The sequence below is a fragment of the Pinus tabuliformis genome, chromosome 7 (genome assembly GCF_031772625.1).
Source record: "Pinus tabuliformis cultivar Carrire ecotype Pingquan chromosome 7, CPIR1, whole genome shotgun sequence".
Classification (NCBI taxonomy): Eukaryota; Viridiplantae; Streptophyta; class Pinopsida; order Pinales; family Pinaceae; genus Pinus; species Pinus tabuliformis.
Window position 1 is genome coordinate 1,036,343,224 of NC_142293.1, and position 14,044 is coordinate 1,036,357,267.

A 14,044-nucleotide genomic window follows, 5' to 3' on the forward strand; every position below is an offset into this window, starting at 1 on the left:
CACAAGGCTTCTAGAAGTTTAGCAGCCTAGTTCTGTCGATTTGTCAAGACTATCTTAGTGAAGATTGCTTCTACGACTTTGTTGGTGCTCTCTACCTGTCCATTTTCCTACGGGTGATATGGAGAGGTAACTCAATGTTTGACATGGTGATTGCACAGGGTGGTCGAAATTTTATGTCCTATAAACTACGACCCTCCATCAATTATTACCTCCCTTGGCAAGCCATATTGTATGAATAGTTCAAAGAGGAAACTAATCACTGTTTCTTTTGTGTGTCATTGCAAAGCTATTGTTTCTACCCATTTGGTCACATAGTCTGTGGCAACTAGTATATAGACCTTTTGATTTGATGGCCGATTAAAGTGACCAACAAAGTCAAGTGCCCATCTTTCAAAGGGTTCCACCACTAACTCCGACTGCAATGGCATTTCATCAGCCTAGCCAAGATGGCCCATCCTTTGGCAACTATCACAAGCTTGAACATATTTCTTGGCATCTTTGAATATGGTGGGCCAGTAATAGCACATCTGAAGGATCTTATGCCCAATTTTGTGGTCTATGAAACATCTGCCATAGGGCTTGCAATGACAGGCTTTCACATGTCATAAACATCATCTTCTCGAATGAACCTTTGAATCTGTAAATCGAATCTAATGTGGAAAATCTGCCCACCAATCCATGAAAATTTGGCATTGTGTTGGAAAATCAAATTCCTTTCCTTGGGCAAAAGATGTGTTGGTAACTTCATGAGTGTTAGATAAGTCTCTACATTTGTATACCAAGGTGCTTTAATCATTACAGCAAACATGTGCTCGTTTGGAAACTGATCATCTACTGATAAAAAATCATTCATATTAGGTACCCGAGACAGGAAGTATGCAACAAGATTTTCTTTTCCTAGTCGATCCTTTATGGTGATATCGAACTCCTACAGTGAAAAAAAACATCAATTTACTCACCCATTAGTGATTGGTTTGTTGGCCAAGTAACTGATAGCTGAGTGGTCAGTATACAAGAAGACTAGATAGCCTATTACATAATGTCTAAACTTATTGATAGTATGTATAACAACTAAAGATTATTTTTCTGTTACTGTGTAATTTAACTCAGCAGGGGTAAGCTTTTTTCTAATATAATAGATAATGTAGGGCTTCTTGTCCTCTTCTTGTTATTTGTGTCTGATGTGTTGGTAGAGATATTGAAAGGTAAATCCTAGTTCAGTCCTCGTAATACTCATGTAGTTGAAATTAGCTTCTTCAAATCTGCAAAGGCAACATCACATTTGTCAGACCAACTAAATTCAAAATTACCAGTTAAGACATACAAAGGTACATCATTATTTGAAAATTTCTCAATAAATCTACGGTAGTACACTGCATATCCAATGAAACTATGTACCTCAGTCAGTGTGCGGGGGTGTGGGTAGTGCAAGAATTACCGCTATTTTTGTTGGATTTACTTGTATCTCAGTCGGAGACATGTAGTGTCCCAAAACCACACCTTCAGTCATCATCATGTGACACTTTACGTTGCTTAAGAATAACCTAGTAGAAATGCATCATTCAAGTACTATTTGTAGATTTTGTAAACCCTACTTGAAGTCACTTCCATAGGGGGTAAAATTTTCCATATAAATTTCAAGTCCTTCATTAATGAAATCGGAAAAAATGCTCAATATTTCTCTCTGAAATGTGGTTGGTGCATCACATAAAAAAAGGGTAAAACTTTTGTATGAAAATGTACCCCAAGGGAAGCTAAATGTGGTTTTATCCTGGTCTTTAAGGGTGATCTGGATCTTATTATAGCCACTGAAGCCATCACGGAAGGAAAAAAATTGTTTCCTTGCAAAGGTGTCGACAACTTGATCAATAAGAAGAAGGGGGAAATGGTCCTATTGGGTGGATTTGTTCAAAAATTGTTTCCCTGCAAAGGTGTTGAGAACTTGATCAATAAGAGGAAGAGGGAAATGGTCCTTCTAGGTGGATTTGTTCAGTTCTCTGTAGTCCACACAGATTCAGCATTTCCCATTTTTCTTGGGAACGTCTACCAATAGGGAGACCAACTGACTATCTAAGATAGGATAAATAAAATTTACATCTAAAAACTTTTGGAGTTCCTCTTTCACAATTTCTCTAATAGTATTCAACCTTCTCTGGGGCTACCGAATGGTGCAAGCATCCTTGTTAATTTATATATGATGGGTACATAGTTGGGGATCTATACCTTTTATGTCTAAGTATTCCTAGGCAAAAGATTTTTTATATTTTCAAAGCACTTGAACAAGCCTTTGCTTTTGATGGCTATCCAAGTTACTATTAATGTTAAGCATTTTACCCAGTTCAATCTCAATTGGCCTACTGTTATAAATATCAGTCGTGGGTATATGTTGATCATCTACGTCCCTTGAGGGATATCCCTATGCTTCATTATCGAAGAGGGACTTTAACACTTGTCATGCCAAATTATTCATGGAAAATGGTCTATTAATGAAGTTGTTAATCACAACGTCTTCCATATTATTCTTAAATTCAAGAGCTTCTCCCAGTGTGAGAGGAGAGCATATGTTTTCTTCGAGGTATCTAGGTGGGTGTAACTAAGTATTTACAATAGGTATACTTGGTTTAGTTGGGGGATAAAAAAGAAATATTCTTCACACCATTTCCTTGTGTAATGGTCATGCTGCCTGCACGACATCCTATATAAGAATCTTCTATTGCTAACCAAGGTTGACCAAATATCAAAGGATGTCCATCTAGCCTAATTCTTGGGTTGATGACTAGAAAGTCCATAGGATATTCCCAAGAATCGACAGAGGCAATGACATCCTATAAGGTACCTTCAGGTCTAACTATCAATCTATCAACAAGCTATAGTAAGGTTGGGGTGGGTTCCAAAGTTGTAATGCCCAGAACCGTGCAGGTCTTAGTAGTCAAAATATTAATGGCTTCTGCAAGACCTACTAGTGTGTTTGGAAAGGTGCAACCTTGTATCTAAATTGTTACTATAGGATTTCCTAAGTCTTCATATTTAATCGGTGCTTGTTTACCCAGAAGGAAATCAGATAAGGTTCCTACCACATGTATTGTAGGTGGAATTTTCAATTTCCTCCTAGGCTTCTTCCCACATAATTCCTTAATAGTTTTTCCATAAATCGGGATGTCTTGTATGGCCTGGAGGAGCAGAATAGTATACAAAATTTTTTCAATTCACCTAAGATATCAAAATTAGGATATACAAAAGGTTTAGTTATTTATAGTCTCTTAGGGAATGTGGGAGAAGAAATTATAATTTTATTGAAATTATGCCACTCGACAATGTCTTCTTGCTATATTATTTCCATGGCAATCATCGTCGAAGGATTTATTGCAGGTTGTTTTTCATTTTCAGTTTCTTTATTTTCTTCTCTAGAAATAATTCACCCTGACCTTAGCCGAAGCTCATTCCATTCTACTGGTTTTGTGTCATTATCCGAATTCTCAAGGATATGTACATGTCAAACTGGTCTATTGTTAGGATTCCGATTTGGTTGAGCTTGCAGTTGGGGTGTACTAAAGGCTGAGGGTTTTGAAATGGACCTGAAAATGTGGGCTGACGTTGAGAACCTGTTCCCATGGTTAGATTGTTCATCACCATAGGGCGCTGCCAGTTTTGAGGCCAATTCAGGTTCTATGAAGTGGAAGCAGCCCACTGTGAAGGGTAAGGATTATTAGCTGATTTTTTTCTAGAAGGGGACAGAGCATTGTGAATTTGGCCAGCCAGCTCCTAGGAATGGTTGGATTGGCTAGGGTGACATGGAATATTGATGGGATTGCCATGCAGAGAAGGGTGGTTGACCTTGTCATGTTGTTCCAAGATTTTTCTGTTGATTATATTGCGTAGGAAAGGATAAAGAAGGGTCTTGTGGCATACCTAATGGTCTTGCTAGCCATTATCGACGTTGAGCCATTAAGTATGTCGGCTCTGTTCCTTCTTCAACTTCTTTAAACACAACTTTTAATTCGGGAAGTGATGGAAATTGATATGTTGCATGGTCCTTGGTGGATATAGAGCACGTCTAAATCACGTCCAAAGGAATTCTCTTTTATTGTGCTTCTTTCGGCAGCGTGGACAGAATATGACTAACATTTATTCTGCCTCAGCTTGTCTTTGTATGGCATATAAGATGTCTAACTGTCTAGTCAGAATACCAAAGATATCTGTCTTTTTTGAAATCTTCCAAGAGGTTGTCGATCTCTGTTCTCGTCACACCTCTTCTAGGAGGTATACTTCCTCTAGTCATGGAGTCTCGGATTCCTATCCCGATGCATGTACTAACCCGCAAACACATGATACATAATTATATAATTTTGTCATAGTATTCTTGATAAATGTCACCATTCCTCATCATATTTAAAGTTTCTACCCATTCTTCTCTCATTCCCTTTATTAAGATGGATTTCAAGACTTCTTTTGGTGATGTGGAGTGGCGGGATCTCTGCAAATTATACTGAAACCATTCACCATATTCTTCTAAAGTTTCATTATCCTTCGCGGACATTCTTAAGATATCATCTTTTATATCCCTAGTCCTACAATAGTCCTAGTATTTGGTGAGAAAAACATTCTTCATGTCATCCCGGGAGTTAATGGTAGTTCCACCCAAACCCATAGACCATTGCAAATCTGCTCGCTTTAAGGTGGAGGGGAATAGCTTCAATTTCTGAGGATCAGTAGTGTAATGATATCCTCTGCACAAGACATCAAACTCAAATAGGAAATCATTCAGATTCTCTAAGGTAATCCCGTGAAAAGTTGGGATATTCTGTAAAGGAATAACTTTCATTTGGGCATTGGCTACTGGGTCGATGATAAGGTATGACCTCGAGATGGTTGATTCGGTATTTGGTTGAAGATGTGCCAATAATATTTAGGGATTTCTTGGTCAGGGGGTGTTATTTGGATGGATGGAGTATTAAAAATTCAAAGGGGATTTACCGCACTACTTAGATTTGGGATATTATGTACTTCTTTTTTAGCCAACATCATAGGAGATCCCAATTCATATGGTTGTGGGTCTGCTTTAGAAACTACACTAGTTTCTCCCTCTCCTTCTTTAAAATTGCATGATTTTCCCTCTTGTGAAGGACTAGAGTATAGATTAATTGTATTTTGGAAACTTTGCTTAGATCCTTCAATTTTTCTATGGATCTCAGCATAAGCTACAGTTGGCAATTCTTCTGCTTGAGGGATTAAAGTAGAGCCCTTTCCAGATATTGTCTAAGGTCTTACTAAAACCTGAGATTCATCTCTCTGAATTATTTCACCTATAAAGTTTGGTCTCCCAAGGGTCGTTGATCCCTAGGCTTTGGTGGTTTATGGTATTGATTTCTGATCTATTGGTGTCTTTCTTCTCCTAGTCATTCATACCTATATAACCTCTGCGTATCTACTGAGAGTAGGCACTAGGAACAAGCTTTTTTCTTGTTGTGTACACAGGTTCTTACCTCCCATTTCAATACCCAATTATCTTTAGAGACACAAACTAATTATTATCATGACAACCTCCTTGGAAACGGTGCCAAAATGTTGGTGCACTAAGATGACTTTATATTTCAATCTTAATCTAACATTAATATGTCAACTTGGGATTCGTCTTTCTATCTCAAGGTTGCAAGCAATGAATGTAGGTTGAATGCAGGTAATTAGTCCTAACTAATCGTCGATGAAATAAACAATTTCTTAACAACTCATTAAATCTTGAAAATGTAGAACACGAACTATTCTATAATTCGAAACCAGAAAGAAAAATCATTTGCAAACTACTTTCAAACAAAGATCTTAGTCTAATATCCTAATGCAAAAGAAGAAATCAACCTGAATAATCAAATCCACACATATTAAAGAAAACTATTCTAATAATGCTAATCACAACAAACATTCAAAGTTAGAAGCAATTGCAGAAAGAATATACTAAGAGGAAACAACAATTGTATACAAACTTACTTTCTGTAAATTATAAAAACAATATTAACCGAGCTATAAGATTTACTCTAACCCAACCTATGAAAGGAAAAACAATACAAATCTTGACAGTAAAGCATAAAAATCATAATACAAATGATCAGTAAGTCTCCTAGCGATTGGGCCCAAAGCCTCTAGAAGAAACTTCTATAGAAACACAATACATGGATTTAATGTGAAACCTCAAGTCTTTCATTAACTGTAAAAAATGAATTACAAAATCACTTCAACCCTTAAGGTTTAATCTACATTCGCAATCTTACTGGAATTTTACAATGATTACAAAAGTTACTTTTCTTTTTTATTTACTAGTGTTGTATATATTTTATGAAATGCTAGCAAAATCAGAGCTTATCCTGAGGATCAGAAGATCCTCAGGATTTCTCATCTGAAAAATTGGGTTTCCACATCAATCCTGTATTTTTCCTTTGCCTTTAGCATGGTTTTCATAACTGTAACAATGACATCTTCCTTTCTTGGAACTATGCTCTTATCCAAAAGGATCAATAGTTGTCAAATCCTGTCAACCTATGCATAAACAAGAGAAAACTTAGGATTTTGATACTAAAAGCATGTAATTTTTTCATACTAATTTTTATTTACTCCTGATAACCTTTCTTTGAGAACGTGCTCAAGATGAGAGTAAATTCATGAAAACTATATTACTAATCAACTAAATGAGGATGAAAAACATACCTTTTTCATGACCCAACAATAAATAATACATCTCGTAGAGTGTATTAATTGTTAAATATTTCATTCCCAAGTTTCACGTAAGAAACAAAAATATCACCATGTTTGAAAGACATACAGACCAACAGTTCGAGATAGATTACAACCTAATCCAGATTTGGTTTAATTTTGGATATATTATTGATTTTAACTCCCAGAACTTAGTTTTCTATTCCTAAAAGTTTTTTTTTTTTTCTCTGCAAATACTAACTTCTATTAACTGAAAGGAAAAATATTTTTACATATTATCGAGGCATGGAAGCACTCGACATAACAGAACTGCCCCATTACAGACATAAGTTGGGGAAACTAGTTACAAAGTGCAAGAAACCATATATCAGACATACCCTCACGAGTCTTCAGACCTTCATTGCCGCTTAAATCGCTGTCAGGGATTGCTATGGCTTAATCTGCCTCGCCATGAGTCCTGTCCTCAGCTGCAGGTCCTATATCTTCAAGGGGAGGAAGATTTTTGAGAAAATCCTCTTGTTCAACTTTCTCTTTATTCCATTTCTCCATGTTGTCTTTGTCCAAGGAATTCTCACTGCTTGGAGAAGGATCAGGGGCGATGCAGGCCAAAGGGGAGACAAGGTTTTCCTCTTCCGAGAGTATAATGGTGATGTGGGCAGTGACCAAGGGCCTATGAAAATTACTTTGAAATTTAAAGTGCGTGGTTTGGAAAGCACTGTTTGGAATAAGTTTACAACCAGAACCTACAGAAGGCCCAGCTTCATGGATGGGGAAGGGATTGAAAGGTTCCGGCACCGTTTCCATGGCATGACCAACTGGAGGATGCAAATGACTGTCACGACGCCCCCCAGAATGATGCCTCTTGCCTGAGCGAACCATGATGACAGACAGGAGGTAGGGCACAGATGGGTTATGGACGGGATGACGAACAGGACGGAGTCGATTGAGGCAAGAGGGATGCCCAACAGATCTTGCGACAGACACAACAATATAACAGAACTTACATACAACTACAAAACTTGCAGAAAAAAACAGAGAGCATGAAACCAGAACAGGGGAGAAATTACCCTTGATAGAGTTGGCTTGGAGCTCACGACAGTGAAGCAAATTTAAACCATCACCCACAGCCTCCTCAAACCAGGTTCCATTACTGCACGACTAAGAACAAGGCTTGGTGAGATAACAATGGAGCGGCATGATTATAACAGAAGGAATGTTGCGTCGATCAATGCAGAACATAAATGCAAATCCGCCACCCGATCCAACATTAATACTCTTTCCCTGCTCGCATGAGTTTACGTCCCGGGAGGCCACGCTGCTCTGCAGCTGGCAGTACTGGGCATTAACTCCTTGCATGGAAAACAGTGGAGTCGGTGATGCCACCCAGATCCGGGATTCTATTCCTAAAAGTTAGAACAGTTTGTTGATTGTAATACTCTATATATTATTAAGTTTTGAATGTAAAATGGTTGGATTTTGATGCCAATATCCTGTCGCTTTGTAAACATTTTATTACAAAATTCCTAGTTGAAGTATTCTAGCCCTAGTTCATGACAACAACAAAACAAATCTTGTATGCTTTTCCAGTGATTTCCTACTTTATTTCTACACATGTTCTAGATAACATAGGAGATCTGTGTAAGAATAGATTGAGTGTCAATCTCTCAAAAATCCCTTGCAAAGTTATAATCATTTAAAGAGATTAATTAACTGAACTATTTGTCTTAGTTAATTCCTATACAAATTTTAATTTTCACCATATGTCATCTCTTGAATGTGTTTTGTTTGGCTTTAGAATTATTCTACATGCATCCACTATATATGGTTGATTAAGTATTCAATGTGACTACTTAATTCATGTATCGTTTTATATTTTTCGATAAAATGCTCTAAAAATCATGACATTATGTCAAACTAGATGCTGACACTTTGACCAAGGGATTTGTAAGAGAGGGAATTATTTATGAACAAATATTGGACAATCATCATCAACCACCCAAAAAAATCATAGATCTGGCCATTGTGCTCCATAGGATGTTTTCCAATGACAGTGAACAATGTTAAAAAATTCCTCGTGACATTTGAGGGAGCCCCCTCTAGTTCAAGGCCAACTTGAACCTAAAGATTGATCGAGTTCATTTCTCTACATAGTTTTTCAACAAAGAACTCCTTATGAGAAACAAGTATAGCAATAAAAATTATCCATTTTTCTCCGTATGAATCCATGTCAATATATATATGTATCAAAATTTTGATGCCACATCCTTGGTAACTTCTTTAACCCATACATATAAATTTTCAACCTGCATACCAATTATTTCTTACCACTCACTGCAAATCCTTTTGGTTGCTTCATGTACATATCTTCTTCAAGATCCCCATGAATAAATTCTTTTTTCACATCAAACTATTCTACCTCAAAATAAAATTAATAGAAACAAACAAAAGTAATCTAATAGAAGCTAACTTGGCAATACAAGAAAAAATATCACCAAAATCAATTCTCAACACCTGTGAATAAAATTTGGCTATGAGACGAGATTCATATTTCTTCATGTTGAATTCTGCATTCATATTCTTCTTAAACACCCATTTTCTACCAATGGGTTTCATTCCAGCCTACAAATCGACTAGACCCCTAGCCTCATTTTTTTCCAAGTTTCCATTTCTTTAACCATGGCCTTTTTCCATAATTTTCCATCATATGAGTCCATTGCCTCCTTGACAGTTCTTGGATAATAATCAGTAATATATAAATAGAATCTTAAATATAAATTATGTGGACCACACCTCTATGGTTTCATTTTTTCTTGAACTAATCTCTCAAAACTAGAGTGTGCGCCTCTTCCTCTTCTGATTCATGTTCCTCTGTAGAGTATGATTCTTCCTCCTTCATCTCAAACTCTATCTCCTCTGGTTTGTTTTCCTTTCGTAGGAATTTATGTTTAATAATATATTTCACCTCTCTAAACACCACCTTTCAATTATATGTAGCCTTCATTATTTATGGGTTCCAAATCTTGTAACATTTTAAACCATCCTTATACCCAATAAAGATGCACCTTTCATATTTACCATCTATCTTGGTTCTTTCCTACTTTATAACATGTAAATATGCATCATAGACAAATACCATGAGATGTGAGAGGGAGTGTTTATTACTAGTCCATACCTCATGTGGAGTCTTATCCTCCAATGTTTATGAATATGATATGCTAAATACGTAACATGCAATATCCACTGACTCTTCCCTTAATTCCCACCCTTATCTGAAACCACTAAGCATGCTTCTTACATTGTCCATCAACGTCCTATTCATTCTTTCTACAACTCCATTGTGTTGAGGTATGTATGGAGTGTTCTTTTGTTGTTCTATACCACATTATAGAAATATTCAAATTTTTTCTTGCAAAACTCTCCAGCATTATCTATCCTCAACACCTTAATATTCTTCTCTATCTGATTTTCCACTAGAACATTAAATTCTTTAAACCTATTAAAGATTTCATATTTATTACTAAGAAAATATATGCATGTGTTTCTCAAGAATTCATTTATAAATGAGACATTCTACATGGAATACCGATTGATGGAACCGATATAGGTCTAAACATATCACTTTGCATAATCTCTAATATCCCTTTTCCCACATAGAATTACAGGGGTAACTCACCTAATTATGCTTCTCATATACAAAATGTTCACAAGAATCAAAATTGAGAGAGAAATTAGACACACCTTTTACCATATTGTTACCATATAGTATTCAAAAGCCTTTCTATCCAATGTGTCCCAATCTTTGATGCCACAACATAGTCTTTTCACTAAAGACTAGAATATTTTTTGCTTCACTTTAAGGAACCACATAACTATTGCACCCATCAATAACAATGCTACCCAGAATCTTGTAGAAAATTATTATTATAACTTCCCTCGTTTATACCAATTCTCCCCTGACCATCTTGTAGGTATCTTTCTTGAACATTTTTTTTTACACCTGCAACATCCATCTTGCTTAAAAAATTATATTTCTATCCAATATAGGAATGTGTTGAGCACTAGGATGTGTTATAATCCTTCCACCTTGCAACTTTAGCTTGGATTTTTGGTGTCATATCATTATGTTCTTCTTATCATCACCTAAGAAGTCAACACCACCATGATATTTATCATACTCAGAGAACCACTCCCTATGGAGAGTTATGTGAAAGGATTCACGTAATTCAATCAACCATGCCTCATGATCTGTGTGTGTACTTGAAGAAGAAGAAACCAAGTACACATCCTCACCTTCATCAATGGTGCTTTTGACCTTTGCAGAAAGAGCATCATCAGATCGTTTTCCTTATCTAGGAGTTTTAGATCTATAATAATTTTTGTATTTCCCTTGTTTTCCACATTTCTAACATAACTATATATATATGTATGTATGTATAGATATATATATTTTCTTAGAGATGTAGATCTCCCTCTAGATTTAGATCTTCCATTTGATGACTTATTTCTATTTCTATTCTAGTACCATCCTATTACAAATAAGGAATCTCCATTATGGCTCTCCATATTTTTCCATATCATCTCCTTTAACAAGAAGGATGCGACTATTTCATCAAACCTCAAGGAAGTTATATTTCTTCCTTTAGCAACAACCAAACTATCACACAAGTCTGGTAGAGAAAACAATAGAATAATGCACTTATCTTCATCTAAAATTTTGATATCAATAGATAACAACTAATTTAGCATAATATTGAAGGCATTTATATGCTCTATCATCAAGTCTCCATCCTTCATCCTCAAGTTATACAACATTTTCCACAGGAATAGTTTGTTCACCAGAGATTTAGATTGATATAAAGTCCCTAATTTGTCCCACAAAGACCTTGTTGTAACTTCCCCTGATACAGTCAACAATATTGAATGTAAGAGACACAATTGTATTGTTCTCTTTGACTTATGATCTAACTTTTCTGAGTCTTTTGCTACCATTCAAGTTGGTGCCTTACATAAATCTACAACAATCCACTGATCTACATCCACCAATAGATCCTCCATATTGAGATTCAATAGCTCAAAAATTTGGGCATTGAATTTCTCGATCTCTATCTTTCCATTGTTCGGCATCTCCTTTCACCACAAGAATCGATCCTATGTATCTCACACTATAACAAGGTCTACCATAGGCCCAAGCAAAACCCTTCAACAACAAATTTGTCCCCTTGAAGTCGAAACAACTTTGATACCAAATCTATTTTTTAACCCTGTAAAGTGATTACCTACAAAAAAATTCTTAAAAACAGAAAAATATATAATGGAAAGAACATAAAAATATACACAAATATTTCCGTGGAACCCAAAAATGGTATAACCAAATTTATTTTTAATTATATTCCTTTCAATGTTACAATAAGTCATAGACATGATGAAGCATTCACAAACCCCAATCCATTAACCATGGATTAGAACATAAATTTAGTTCCCTTGACCAAATCTACAAAATACCATGGGAAAAACCATCATTCCAAAAACATGTGCAAAACCGTGGGTAGGTTTGCCCAACATCTTTAGGTTTTCTGCCAATCCTTGGGTCCACCCAACTATTATAGGGTCCACATTAAAAAAAAATCCTAGGGCACTACCCAAGACCCAATTAAGGGGGGCTACTGCCCCCTGCAAACCCCCAAGAAGGGGGGGTTTATCTACCCCTCGCAAACCCCTTGATAGGGGGGGATTCCCCACCCCCCTGCATTGTACCTGCCACAATGTAATAACACCTGGAACTAGTCATGGAAAGAATATAACACATTAATAACATCTGATGTCATTGTAATAGTTGGTGTTACCTCCACTGTGAGACCTATAACAATTACTGGTAGTGACACATCTTTACATCCCACTTATCCTAGAAGATTAACTAAAGTGAAAATTACTCTTTTTGAATTTGACTTCTTAAAGGAGTTGAAAAACATACATGTTTGGATTCCCTTTTTTCAAGAAATCCAAGATGTTTCAATTTATGCTAAAATAGTTAGAGAGTTATGTGTTAAAAAACCAGGTAGGAAACCTCAGGATCCACCTATTGTACATGTAATTAGAAAATTATCAAAGTTAATGTTAGGGGACAATACACCCAGTAAATATAAAGATATTGGGAACCCAACAATACTTGTTCATATTCGAGGAACAACTCTTCCAAATAACCTGATTAACTTAAGAATGACAATTAACATAAAAACGATGAGGGAAATTGTTAAACGCCTTGGGTTTACCAACTTGATACCCACTCCCACTATTTTAGAATTGGTAGATAGGTAAAATATACAACCTAAAGGAATAATTAAGGATGTTATTATTTCAGTATATTCTTGGTAGTATCTAGTATATTTCGAAGTGTTACATTCTAATACATGCCTAGGAAGACATCCCTTGATTTTAAACAGGTCATTCTTAGCCATTGTAAATGCCTTTATTGGATGTATGTCTAGGTTTATGACTATCTATAATGGTATAACTATTTCCACTACTCATTATAGGAAAATTTTGACCGTCTTTGGTATCGCCAACATACAAGGGATCTCCCTGAAGTGATGTCTCAATTAGACCTCAAACTATTTGGTGTAGGAGTCCCATCGGCCTATATGGGTTGGCCACCATTGTAAACGTTTCAAATATGAGCCTTTGTTAAAAAACATATAAAAGATATCACAAACAATCACTATGGAATAGGCACTATTGTTGACTCCATAACCCATTGGAATAGGCACTCTTGTGCTTGTCTCAATTATAGCAGTTGGTTGTGTGTTGTTTGCTTAATGATCAGTAGAAATTAGTTCAAATGACATAAAATTATAGGTATACATCGTATGGTTTTAGTTTGTAGTTTGCAGCTTCAGGTCACAGATTGGTGAACTTAATCCATGCCCAATAGATTCAAGGCACAGGTCTACACGTTCTTTGCATCCCACAAGGGGAAGTAGTCCCCAGTTGAAGTCGATGTTGTAACTTATTTTGACATCGTGGAAGTTACAATTTTTTTTTAAATTTCTTAGTTGTTCCTGGTCAAATTCTTCAACAAAATTCAAAGTTGTTGAGGTAAATGGTGTTATTTTAATAAAAAAAATTAATTTTAAATAAAAACAAAATCTATAGAAATATTATATATTTTTATAAATTTTATTCAATTATTAATAAAACTTTTTGTTAAAAATATAGGGTCAAAAACCTGTTCTCTAAGTTTTTATGATATATATATCATAACTAAACTTACAAGACATTGCTCAGATAAAATTTAGGCAATGAAATAATCAAAATACAAAAGCGAGCGGCGGAGCCCACAAGGGGG